This window comes from Magnolia sinica, chromosome 10, assembly GCF_029962835.1.
Source record: "Magnolia sinica isolate HGM2019 chromosome 10, MsV1, whole genome shotgun sequence".
Taxonomy (NCBI): Eukaryota; Viridiplantae; Streptophyta; class Magnoliopsida; order Magnoliales; family Magnoliaceae; genus Magnolia; species Magnolia sinica.
This window is the reverse complement of record NC_080582.1, coordinates 17349726-17362350: the sequence shown is the minus strand read 5'-3', so window position 1 is coordinate 17362350 and position 12625 is coordinate 17349726. Positions and strand designations below refer to the sequence as shown.

At 40.6% G+C, this 12625-nt stretch overlaps 1 protein-coding gene across 1 annotated transcript in view; it reads left to right on the top strand.

The window, feature by feature from the left end:
• Positions 1 to 12625, top strand: part of LOC131258084 (uncharacterized) — a 173187-nt gene that overhangs the window by 103986 nt on the left and 56576 nt on the right. Inside the window, exon 9 of the transcript XR_009177861.1 lies at positions 7673 to 7740. The gene's annotated coding sequence lies outside the window, so the exon portion shown is untranslated. The remainder of the gene's footprint in view (positions 1 to 7672; positions 7741 to 12625) is intronic.

Below are 12625 nucleotides of genomic sequence, written 5' to 3'. Positions count from 1 at the left end.
ACCATATTTGAACTTGAGATTCACAACTCGCCGTATCAGAAAAATCTTATTACCAGCTGTCTTCCTATCATATAGCCCTTGTAATTTCAGTCATAGGCTAGCGGCTGAGGTCTCCGTAAACACATGGTGAACCCGAACCCGATTTCCTAAACCTAAACCTTAACCTGTTCTCAATTCCCTAAACCTATATCTTATAACCTAAACCGAAACCTAAACCTATACCTAAACCTAAACCTAAACCTATAACTTAGAACCTAAACATAAACCTAAAACCTAAATGTATTCTCAAATCCCTAAACCTAAACCTATACCTAATTCTAATCTCAACTCCTTAACCTAAACCTAAACTTAAACTTGATAACCCAAACCTAAACCCGATCCTGAACCCGAACCCGATTTCCTAAACCTAAACCTTAACCTATAACCTAACCTATACCTAAATCTATAACCTAAACCTATATGGAATCGTCCAACCATTGTCTATTAAACCCCACCGCCTTTCGATTTATCTTCTTCCAATCATCATCAGACATATCCTTGGATTTTGCTGATATGCCTAAAATTGGAGAATATAAGTCCTTGCAATAAAGCAAGTCCTCCATCTTAACCTTCCATATGGTCCAGTTATAACCATTGAGGCTGATCATCCTTGATGAGCCACCTTCCATAATTCAGAATCGATCCCACTCCGTTCAATGAACTTAGCTTTGATACCACTTTGTTGGGGGCTTTGCACAAAACCTTAAGATTTAGCCTCCTAAAACAAACCAGAATTATGGGATAATAAAGCAATGAAATAAATTAAAGCACAAACCACACGACACAAGAGATTTTTACGTGGAAAACCCTTAAAGGGGTAAAAACCACGGGACCTCGTTCAGATCAACAATCCACTATGAAGTAGAACGTTACAACCTTCTTCATTCACATAGGAGTGGATAAACAATAAGAGAATAAGAGAAAAACGGAGAGATCTCACCGATCATGAGGACGTAGAAGCGGTGAGATTGTTAATTGCACAGTAGATCACCTCCACAAGCATAACCTCCCTTCTATAAGCTTCCCCTCTCTCTCTCTCTCACACACACACACACACACACACACACACTCTCACACACACACCTTTGATAGCCCTAAACCCTTGCAAAGCTTTAGGAAATCCTCTCGCATTATCTAGAAAGCCCTAGGTACCTCCTATTTATAGTTTAGGAAACTCTCTTTCGCACGGGTGCGAAAACAACCTCAAAATTCCGAATCCCGCACAAAATTGGACTAGAATCTGCGTAACCTCGACTAGTTGAGCAATGTCCTCGACCGGTCGAGCACCTCCCTCGACTGGTCAAGCACTATGGGAAAAATAAACTTAAAGGCGCTGGACTTTGAGTCGAGTCAGGGCTCGATTGGTCGAGCACCACCTTTGACTGGTCCAGTGAGGCTCACGACTGGTCGAGCCTGGGAGGAAATCCCATCACCCACTACCCATTTAGCTTGTCTCAAACAACCCGTTCAGATCATCAAAAGGGCCACACAAACAATGGACTGTTTTAATCAAACTAGAAATAGTCTAATTCAACATACTCTTGTGCTCCAAACCGTTGAATGGGCGTACCAATTCTCTCTTAGTCAATCTTCATGAGGGGTCCCGCTTTTTCACTGCTCAAATGACTCTATAGCACTTGAGACGTGTTGTATTTTAAGCAACTTGTAGATTATTATTATACATCAATTAATTATTTGATTTATTTTAACATAATCTTTTATGACCTGTAATGTCCATAATTTTTATTTTTACTTTTATAAATGATAGAAGGATAAAATACGCCGTTGCCTGCTATACGATGAACAGGAAGTGAACTTGATTGTAGCCATAAGGGAGGCCCCAGATACTGAGCTGATCGCTCGCCTTCTAACCATTCTCATCCAACATATGGGCCCATTCCCAAATTAAGATGTAAAAAATGCTACCATTATTCACCGGCTTCCACAACTTAAATTCCAAATTCCATATCCTTCCCACCACGTTTGGTTATGAACACCTGGCCTTTGATTAGGTGGGAGGCATGGGAAAATGGCTCCCTTCGCCTATTGTTGTGGTGACTTCTTATGTGCATTCTCCTCAACTCCTTCGATCCTAGTCCTTTCAATATACGTTGGTGCCATTGAATTTTTGGGTCCCACTCGAAACATGGGCCCGGTTCAGTAGGATTGCCTTTGCGTTCTATTGACATTTTGATGTAGAGCGGGTCGCAGACACTTTCATGTCCAAGATGGAATAGAGGTTTGATTGGAGGCGGAAGTGACCCATACCGTTAAAACCTTAAAACGGACGTATCTCACAAATTAGAATGGGTTATTCGACATACCATATGTGATTTTGGCGTAGGAGAAGCTACTTTAGCCACCCAACCCTGTTATGCCGGGTTGCACACACTGAATTTGTGAGATTCCATAGGGTTGAAATTTCATTTTATTTTCGCTTTTACTATTTATAGTAAGTTTTAGTTTGATTATAACTCTTCTCCTTTGAGCTTTAGGAGTTGTGTCAAATATAAAACGTGCTTAAAAAAATTAGGAGAATAACATGGTTAATACTAATAGGACACTTATTATTTTTAAACCCACCTTTATTGGTAATACAATGGGGAAATTCTACAAATGTTTTTAAAAAATGAAGAAAAAGATAGAATGAAAATCCAAGTTATCCCGAGTTTTATTAGTTGATTGAGTCAACTAGACTAGTGGATGAGTCTGGCCGAGTCTCAACTGAGTCGAGCTTGCCATTGAGTTTTATAGTGACTCAACTTGAAATCTCATCAAGCCGGCTTGACTCAGCTGAATTTTAAGTCAAGTCATCGAGTTTTAGAACCATTATTAAACTTCAAGTAGAATAATACTTTATTTTTATTAGTTAGTTATTTTAGACTTTTTAGCTTACTCCAATTAGCACTACAAGATTTAGGGAATATAGTGTTATATATATTTTAGCGGAGGAAATAAAAACCTGCCGAAAACCACTTATATATATATATATATATATATATATATATATATATATATATATATATATATATATATATATATATCTTATTCTCACTACTGTCATCATTCTTGCCTTCATTTTTAGTGGCGGATTATATTATCCGCCACTATATATGCCATATAGTGGCAGATTACATATCCACTTTTATCCGCTACTATAAGTTACAGACATATATAACGATGCCCAACCCTATAGTGGTGAATTTGTTCTTCGCCACTATATGTTTTTTCTACAAGCAGATAACGGGGGATTCAATAATCTGTTGCTATACCCGACCCTATATTTTTTCTATAGGCAGATAACGGCGGATTCAATAATCCGTTGTTATACCTGACCTATAGTGGTGTATTTTTATTTTCCCCACTATATAGTTTTTATTACACACGTATAAGGAAGGATTCAATAATCCGTTGTTGTACCCGACCCTATAGTTGCGGATAATTGAGGCTAAAGCCTTTAGCATTGGGTTCGAACCTCAGTTTGAATAATTGATACAAAATTGAGGCTAAATGCTTTACCCTTAGTTTTCTAACATTTTTAACCACAGTTTTGAACTCAGGCTAAATGCCTTTTTTGTTATAGTGATCCTAACCATTCATTTAATTGCCACCAACCACCCGCTTCATAAGATCAAATGGGAATGATTTTTAGTTGATCACCAATTGAAAATATAGGCCCCACCACTAAGACTGTGTCATTTGAACTGTACGTGGGCCACATATGGGAAGGTGCTTCTTGCCTATATATGTATTGTCATTCACTACCAGAGTACCATTTTTCATTCCTTCGCCCTAAAACTAGTGGTGTCAATGGGTTAGGTTGGCCCGTACATCTCAGCTTTTAGGCTTGACCGGGCTGGGCACAGGCTTAAATTTAAAGCCCCTTTTTAGATTGGGCTGGGCTTGGACTAAAACATCCAAAAGCCCATCATCCTGGTAAGCCCGGCCCATTTGGCTTTTAAAGATGCAGTTCGAATTTCAAGCTTGGTGGGAAAAATTAATTATTTTACACAAAAGGAGTTGCGAGCTCGGGTGGATTCCTATCATATTGTCTATGTAAAATCCACCTCGACTAACAGATGCGTCACTTCATTTTAGACCAGCAAGCAATGGCCTATGACCTAAAAATCAGCCTCATCGGTGACCTAAAAACATTCAGCCTCCAAACTGTTTCCATCCGTGTGGCCCACCTGAGTAACTTATAGGCATTATGTTTCGTCCCCAATGCTATGTTTTGATGTGGTATCTAATGGTTGGAGTGGATTTTATGTAATCAAACCTTGAAAATATCAAGGGTGGAAATTTCTACATTACTTTTTCTCTTAGTGTGGTCCACATAAATCACGGGTTAATATTATTTTTTGTCCATGAGCCTAATGCAAGATTACATGTCTAATGGTCGGAGTGGATTTCACATACACATCAGGTTAGAGTCCTAAAATATAAAGGGCAGCCTCCCATGGAGAGTTAATTTACTTGCACACGGCGTTTCCTGATGGAGCCCGTAGCATGGGTGGGCGCCACCTTACTGTGATCTGGATCCACTCCAACTAATAGAACTAATAGGTGTGTCACACCATTTTAGGCCTATGGGCCAAACATCAGCCCCATCTTAGTTTCAAGTGGACCATATGACTGGAAAAGAAATACAAGGCACACACACCCTCCAAATTATTTCCCTTCATGTAGTCCACCTGTTCAATTAATGGGCTTGATGCTTGGTCTGAACTTTACATTTTAGTGTAGTATTTAATGGTTGGAGTTGATTTTATATAATTGTCATGGTGGCCTTGTAAATATTAAGGGTAGACTCCTCTCTCCTACTTTTTCCTTTGGTATGGCCTACATGAATCACAGGTCTGAGTCTGATTTTTTAACCATGGTCCTAATATGTCATTACACATCTAATGGTTAGAGTGAATCTGACATACATATCATGGTGGCCCCTAAAAAATAAAGGGTGGCATCTAAAAGAGACTTATTCTACGTGCACGTACAACATCACATCAAATGGGGAGGGCTCCACATTGGCGTTGATGTTAGATCCACCCTGACCATCAGATGTGTCACACCATGATAGGTCCATGGCCCAAACATTATCCCCATCCTTGTTTCAAGTGGACCACAAGATTGGAAGCAATGAATAGGGCACTCTCACCCTCCAAACAATTTCCTATCGTATGGCCCATATTATTAACTGATAAGCTTGGTGTTTTGGCTCAGGCATAGGTTATGGTGTGGTATGTAATGGTTTGAGTGAATTTTATATAATCATTAAGATGACCCTATAAATATCAAGGGTGGATAGGAGATGTGTCCCCAAAATTTACCCCTGATGCCCAAAAATCAGATCATGAATCAGGTCGGCTAGATCTATCTGTGTTGCTGCGGGACTTCTCTCTACGGTCTGTGCTTGACTTAGACCAGTCTCTACTGTCAGTGCTCTTCCTTGAGAGCTCCCAACGATCGGAGCTGGTGCGAGGAGTCTCTGAAAGATCGGTGATCTGATTAGATCCATTTCTAGGGGTGGATAATTTTTCAACCGCCGAGATGAACTTCTTCAGATGCTTTATGTATTCTGAATGATTTTCCAAATCACAGTGTTTTCCTCCTTTAATCCATAGGGGTTCATACTTCTCTTTACAAAGCTCCCAAAGCTTCTTACCATGGGACATACTTACAACATCATCTGCTGTTCCCTGAAAAAAGAAAAATAAAAAGCATTCTTTAATTTTCAGTAGAAATTGCCACAAGCATTTCCTCTGATTGCCAAAGTGACCCCAATTCAGTTTTCGTCTTTCAATGAATTAATAAGATAGGCCACGCTTCAATGGTACTGGGTTGATGTGTGAACCACATCTAACCTGTCCATAAGATGACCTCAATTTTCCCCTAGGGACCAAAAATCAGTCCAATCCAAAACTCTAGAGGGCAACAACGAAGGGAACAATTTGAGAGGGGCGCACAACATTGATTTGCATGGGGGAGCCTTCATATTGTTTACATGAAATCTAGGCCATTCAGACACTTCATGTGGCCTGGATGAAGTGTCAGGCCAAATATCAGGCATTTTTGCAACTCAAGAGGGCCCCACTGAAAATCAAGTGTGGCATCTTCTACCAACTTGTCTCCACAGGATGCTACCACATGTATGGTGGATCAGTCGACATACACAGATGCTACCACATGTATGGTGGATCAGCCGTCAGTCTCACCCATTTTGTATCCGTTATCACTGACTTGGCTTGTGATGTCTGTAATTGATTGGCTACTGCTGGAATCGAATGGTGGCAGCTTTGGAGAAGTGATGAAATCAGTGTGCAATATTGATTGTTTCAAAGATCCAGAGTCCCTGGAAATTAAGGTCAGTGCTCGAAATCAGGTTTTATATCAAGAGCCATGATCCATATGAACTCCTTGTACCTTATTATGATGTGAATTTGTGTAGGGTCTACCGTAGATTGCACGGGAATTAAAAATAACCACAATTGGACAAATCACAACCAGACAATTACGGGGATGCAAAGAGTATGGTAACAGTAGAAATGGTTTTACTGTCGCTTTTGCACACCCTCAATTTGAATGGCTGTGATCATCCAGTCGACGTGATATTGGGCCATGTGCAATCCATGGTGGGCCCCTCCTATCCAATACCCACCCTAATTAGGTACATCGAATTCATGCCAATGTTTTAAAAACTGGACCTGAGCCCAGCTGTTTTTGTTGGTTGTACTATCCAAACTAGGCACTGTTCAACTGGGTCAACTACCCATGGTGTCATCATGGCCTAATAGTACATTAGGGTTGTCCAGGTTGAATTGCTCGGTTGTTGGACAACAAAATCCACTGGGCCGTTTTTGTTAGTGGTCCTATCCAAACTAGTCTACCTCTCTGTCCAACCGGATTAACCCATGGTGTCGTTACGGCCTAATAATCATATAAGGGTGTGTTTGGTTGCACTAAATATTATTAAATTTCAAGATATTTTGTGCCAAGTTATACTGATTTATCATGAAATATCATGATATTTGGTGAGACCGAACGCATCCTTAATTAAGAATACTAAAATCCAGAAAGTTATACAGGGTCGAATGGTTTCTATTGGACATTTTGATGGTTGGACCACAAAACCCATCTGACTCATGAGGTTCCAATCCAATAACGGGCACACCATACTGAACCAGCCCAGAATGGCCACCGGTTCCTGTCCAAACTAATCCGACCACATCCTTTCTGCTCTGGATTTTAAAACATTGATTTGTTGTGGCCTGCATTTCATTGTTATTATTTTGTTTGATGGTTGGATCGGTAGCTTGCTTTCATGTGATGAAAAATTTCTCCTATGTTTGCAGAACGACGACTAGAGCCAATTTATCCAGCGATCAATCGTCAATGGGTCGACACGTGTTCTGTATCTCATTTTTTCTTCATAATAATAATAGGCCTATCTTATGGTTGCATTCTATTTCATCATCAATAAATATATTTTTTTGCTTTTGTAGATGAATCTTTGTTACAAATTAACTGGAAAGTAAGAAATCGGCTGTGGGTCGGTTAAAACTCCATCCGGTGGGCCGCATCGTGGTATCCCAATGCTGGGGAGTAGAGGAGAGATGATCTCAATCAGTGAGAGGTGGCCCATGGATGGTGGAGATTGAAGCATTCCCCACTTTCAGCGGCCTATGTTACTTTTCATTCAAGGTCATTTTTAATGCCTTCTCTACCATAAAACCTGTGGGCACCAGTGGTGTGGCCCATCCATCTTATGACCTCACTATGGATAAGCTGAGGCCCAAAAAGTGCATTGATCATAACCGTGCCTGATTGGGCCATCAATGATTGAATAATAAATATACATCATTCTGATAGGACCATCTGTCCAAATCTGTGGTCCAGATCATGTGGGTAGAGGTCACTTAATGACCCTAATCTGTTCTGCAGTTTGGGCCGTCAAGTGACCGGGCCTAGGTTATCAATGGCCTGTGATTTTGAACTGTTCCGGCTATGCACGTATTTTGTAGGCCCAGGCCGAAAGTCACCTCCAACCCCTAGACTGCCCAATGTGTGATCAATCGCTTGTGGTTCTTCGCAGCCGACCACCATACATTCGGCAGTGAATAGATGAATCCAGGTTCTATATCTGGTTCATCCTGCCATGGATGGCCCACCATAGACTGGACTGATGATAGTAGCTCATGGTTGCAATGGGCTGTGTTTGGGTGGCATGGCCTGCCCACCGAAGGTTTGAGCCCAAGATAGCTTATCAGAGGAAGCCCAAACCTGCCTGGAAAAACTTGGCCTTGTCCCGACCTGGCCCCAATCCCAATTTTCCACATGAATCCTTCTAATTCATTTGTTGATTAGGTGGGCCACACATGCACGGATACATTTTAATTTAGGAAAGTTCAACCAAGGGTCTACTTGACAAATGCATGTGTTGGGTGACTGAGGATTCAAATGGAACATTTGTAGGATGGGACATCAAGTGGGCCAGGTTGGCTAAAATGATTTGATCTCAAGTCTTTCTGAAGATTGATCGGGCCATACGTGCCGAGCCCAAGGTTGACCTGTAGGATGTATTTTCACTGGAGAAATTATTTAGTGGGCCATGTGAGGAAGCCTTGCCATGCAGAGAGTTGCATTTGGACTTGTCATCATTCACATCTCCTATCTGGTCTGTTCATTAGATGCAGTCTAATGTTCTGTCGTTACCGTTCAAAAACAGCAGAGGTCAGTACCCATTGTGGTGCGATTGCGTGGGTGTGTAAAAAAAAAAAAAGAAAAAAAAAAATCAGCAAGCCACTTAATGGACGGATTGGATGATCCAATCTGTATGATTCGCTTCAATTCTGAAAAAACCTAATGGACGGTGTAGATAGCTAGGACTCCAAATGCAACTACGTGCATGGTAAGGTTATGAACAACAAAATCCAACTGGTCATCACTGTTTTCAGATGTGGCTGTATTAGGGCTTAGGTGAGAAATAGTGAATTGGCTTTTTAAATCCAATTGAGAGAATGTTAGGATTAAATGGCTTCCTAAAGCCATTTTATAAAAAACTGATAAACCCCTTTTAATGAGATTGAGCATTTTTGGTCGGCTCCGATTGTCAAGTTCGCCCCATAGACAGCTATATGAACAGATGTGGGTCCACCGTGATTTATGGATTTTATCTACTCCGTTCATCCATTTTAGAGATATTTTTAGGGTTTGGGCCCAAAAATGAAGCACATCCAAAGCTTAATTGGACCACACCACAAGAAACAGTATGAATCAAATGTCCACCATTGAAAATTCTTAGGGCCACAGAAATTTTGGATCAAACTGACATTTGTGTTTTCCCTTTATCCATGTCTGTGTGATCTTCCGAACAGGTTGGATGACAAATAAACATTACTGTGGGCCCTAGAAAGGTTTCAACAGTGGAAATCATTATTTGCATTTTTTCCTATGGTCTGGCCCACTTGAACTTTGGATATGCTTTAATTTTTGGGTCAACTGCCAAAATGATCTGAAGAAACGTTTGGACAGTGTGGATAAACCACATGCACTTACGGTAAGCTCAACAGAGTTTATTCAGTCCCATACAAGTGTACTAACTCTACCCAATCTGATTTCAATTCTCTCACGTGAGAACATGATCCAAGGAGATTTTTCACAATGTAAATCTCACGTTTCACCCACTGGCTTATCTAAATGCTTTCAAACTTATTTTTTCAAAACTAGACCACTGCTGAATGGATACAGCGTGGGGGACAAAAATACCCTTCTAACCTGCCCATCCAGCCCGATCTATCGGGTGTGGACCCGGTTGACCCTGTCTTGCTGCCCATCCAACTAGAAAGGGATTGGTTACTTCCCCCTGCCACCATCTAATGGCTGGTGGTTGGTGTTCTGTGGGCTCCGCCATGATATATGTGTTTCATCCATGCCATCCATCTATTTTTCTAAATCATTTTACGGTATAAGACCAAAAATGAGGTATATCCCAGTCTCAAGTGGACCACATTACGGGAAACAATGTTGAATGAATGTTGACCATTAAAAATTTTCTGGGGCCAATAAAAGTTTTGGATAATCTGATCTTCGCTTTTTCCCTTCACCTCGGTTTGTATGTCGTAATCAATAGATTGGATGTCAAATAAACAGTACAGTGGGCCTTAGGAGGATTTTAATGGATCAGACTTATTCTTTCACTAATGCCTTTAAATGATTGCTCCAATTGGATGGATGGTGTGGATACAAAACATACATCATGGTGGGACCCACATAACTTGGTGACGTCAATTCAGCATCGAGTCTTACTACTCGAAACAAGATCGGGATGCCCCAACAAACTTGATCGAGCACTTTGTTACATTGATCGAGCACTTTGTGAAATTGACTGAGCCTCACATGAAATTAACCGAGTCTCACATGAAATTGACCGAACCAAACGTGAAATCATGACCGAGCCTAACATGAAATTGACCAAGCCTTACATGAAATTGACTGAGTCTAAAATGAAATTAATCGAGCCTCACAGGAAATTGACCAAGCCTCACATGAAATTGACCGAGCTTAACATGAAATCATGACCGAGCCTAACATGAAATTGACCGAGCCTAACATGAAATCATGACCTAGCCTCACATGAAATTGATCGAGCCTAACATGAAATTGACTGAGCCTCAAATGAAATTGATCGAGCCTCATATGAAATTGACTGAGCCTAACATGAAATCAACTGAGCTTTACATGAAATTGACTGAGCCTAATATGAAATTGACTAAGCCTCACATGAAATTGAACGAGTATTCATGAAATTGAATGAGTACTTCTTGAAATTGATCGAATACTTCATGAAATTGACTGAGCACTTTATAAAATTGATCGAGCAATACATGAAATTGATCGACATTTCATTGGGCACACGCATGATTCACGTCAATGTTGATTTAGTCTCGGAGGTGATCCAAATACCTCGAGGTACAATGCAGATAAATGAAGAAAATATGAAAGTGTTCCAGAATTGACAACAACGAACCCGATACATGTGCGGGATGCTAGTCGATTAGAGGCCGAATGGAAGTCTATTAGCTTAAAAAATGATAGCGGACTATAGGATTCTCCACCATATCTTCACATTCAATGTGTACCCGAGGGCTGGAAACAAGACCGAACTCTCGGCCTACATGGTAGAACATCTCCACCAAATAGGGAGGGAGGAGGATGTTTGCCTCCCTTCGGTGGTACTATACTAGATAGTGAATTGTGAGATCGAAAATGATATTTGCACTTTTGCAATAACTCATGCTAATTAAATTACAGATGAGCAATTTTATGGGATGAAGGTTAGATTATATGCAGATGAGATGAACAAGTTGCTCGGTATGAGTGAATGGTCAGGAGCAACCCTAGGGTAGAGTCGGCGCATCACTGCAAGTGAACAAGTTGTTTGTTATGAGTGAATGGTCAATAACAACCCTAGGGTTGAGTCGGCGCATCACTGATATTTGCACTTTTGGAATAACTCATGCTAATTAAATTATAGATTAAGCAGTTTTATGGGATAAAGAGTAGATTGTATGCAGATGAAATGAATAAGTTGCTCGTTATGAGTGAATGATCAACAACAATCTTAGGGTAGAGTCAGCGCCTCATTGCAAATGAACAAGTTGCTCGATATGAGTGAATGATCAGCAACAACTTTAGGGTAGAGTCGGTGCCTCATTGCAAATGAACAAGTTGCTTGGTATGAGTGAAGCTCGGTATGGATGACTCAGAAAAGCTGGTGGGTGAAAGGTGAGATTTACAGTGGGGGAAAAACTTTTCTTTTTCTCTTGGTCAATTTCATGTGAGGCTCGGTCAATTTCATGTGAAGCTCAGTCAAATTTTCATGACATCGAATCTAAATGCAACATGGGACTACTTAACTTCTCTTTGACATCTCTTGCTTTATGAGTATTATTCAATTGCTTTAGTATACATTGGATTCCTTCTTTCTACTCAAACTTGAAAACTTTGAACCCATGATCCCTGTCCTCCTACCCATGTATCGTGTGAATCGCTGCTTTTAGTTTTTTTATATCCACGGATGACCCGAAAGAGGGGATGTTGTATGGATTTAGGAATTATAAGATCCCTAGCTTGAGCCTTTCCATAATATACTCAAAGTCGACTCCACATCGCTGCACAACACACTCGGTGAGAGGGGTTACCCCCATCAAAACATTCATAATCATTGATTGGTCCCTCTGTGATGTGGTTCACAAATCTAGCCCATCCATTGTGTGTGTCCCACTTAAATGAGGAGTTAGACCAAGTTTTAGCTGCATCTAAAACTCAGGTGGGTGCCACTTGAGTTCTGTATAAGGCTGACTGATGTTGAGAAATAAAAAACAAATCATTCTCTTGTATTATGTTTTGGAAGTAAAAGAAAGATTGGCCCGAAGCGTTTAGGGTTGAGGGAACAAAAAATAAGGAATCATCGAATAGTTTGTATCTAAAAGCTAATATTATGACGCAGGGGAGGACGTGAGGTCGAGCACCGTCTTCCTCAAGAGGATAACTATTCCGAATCCACGGAACTTCTCTGGACTCCTCA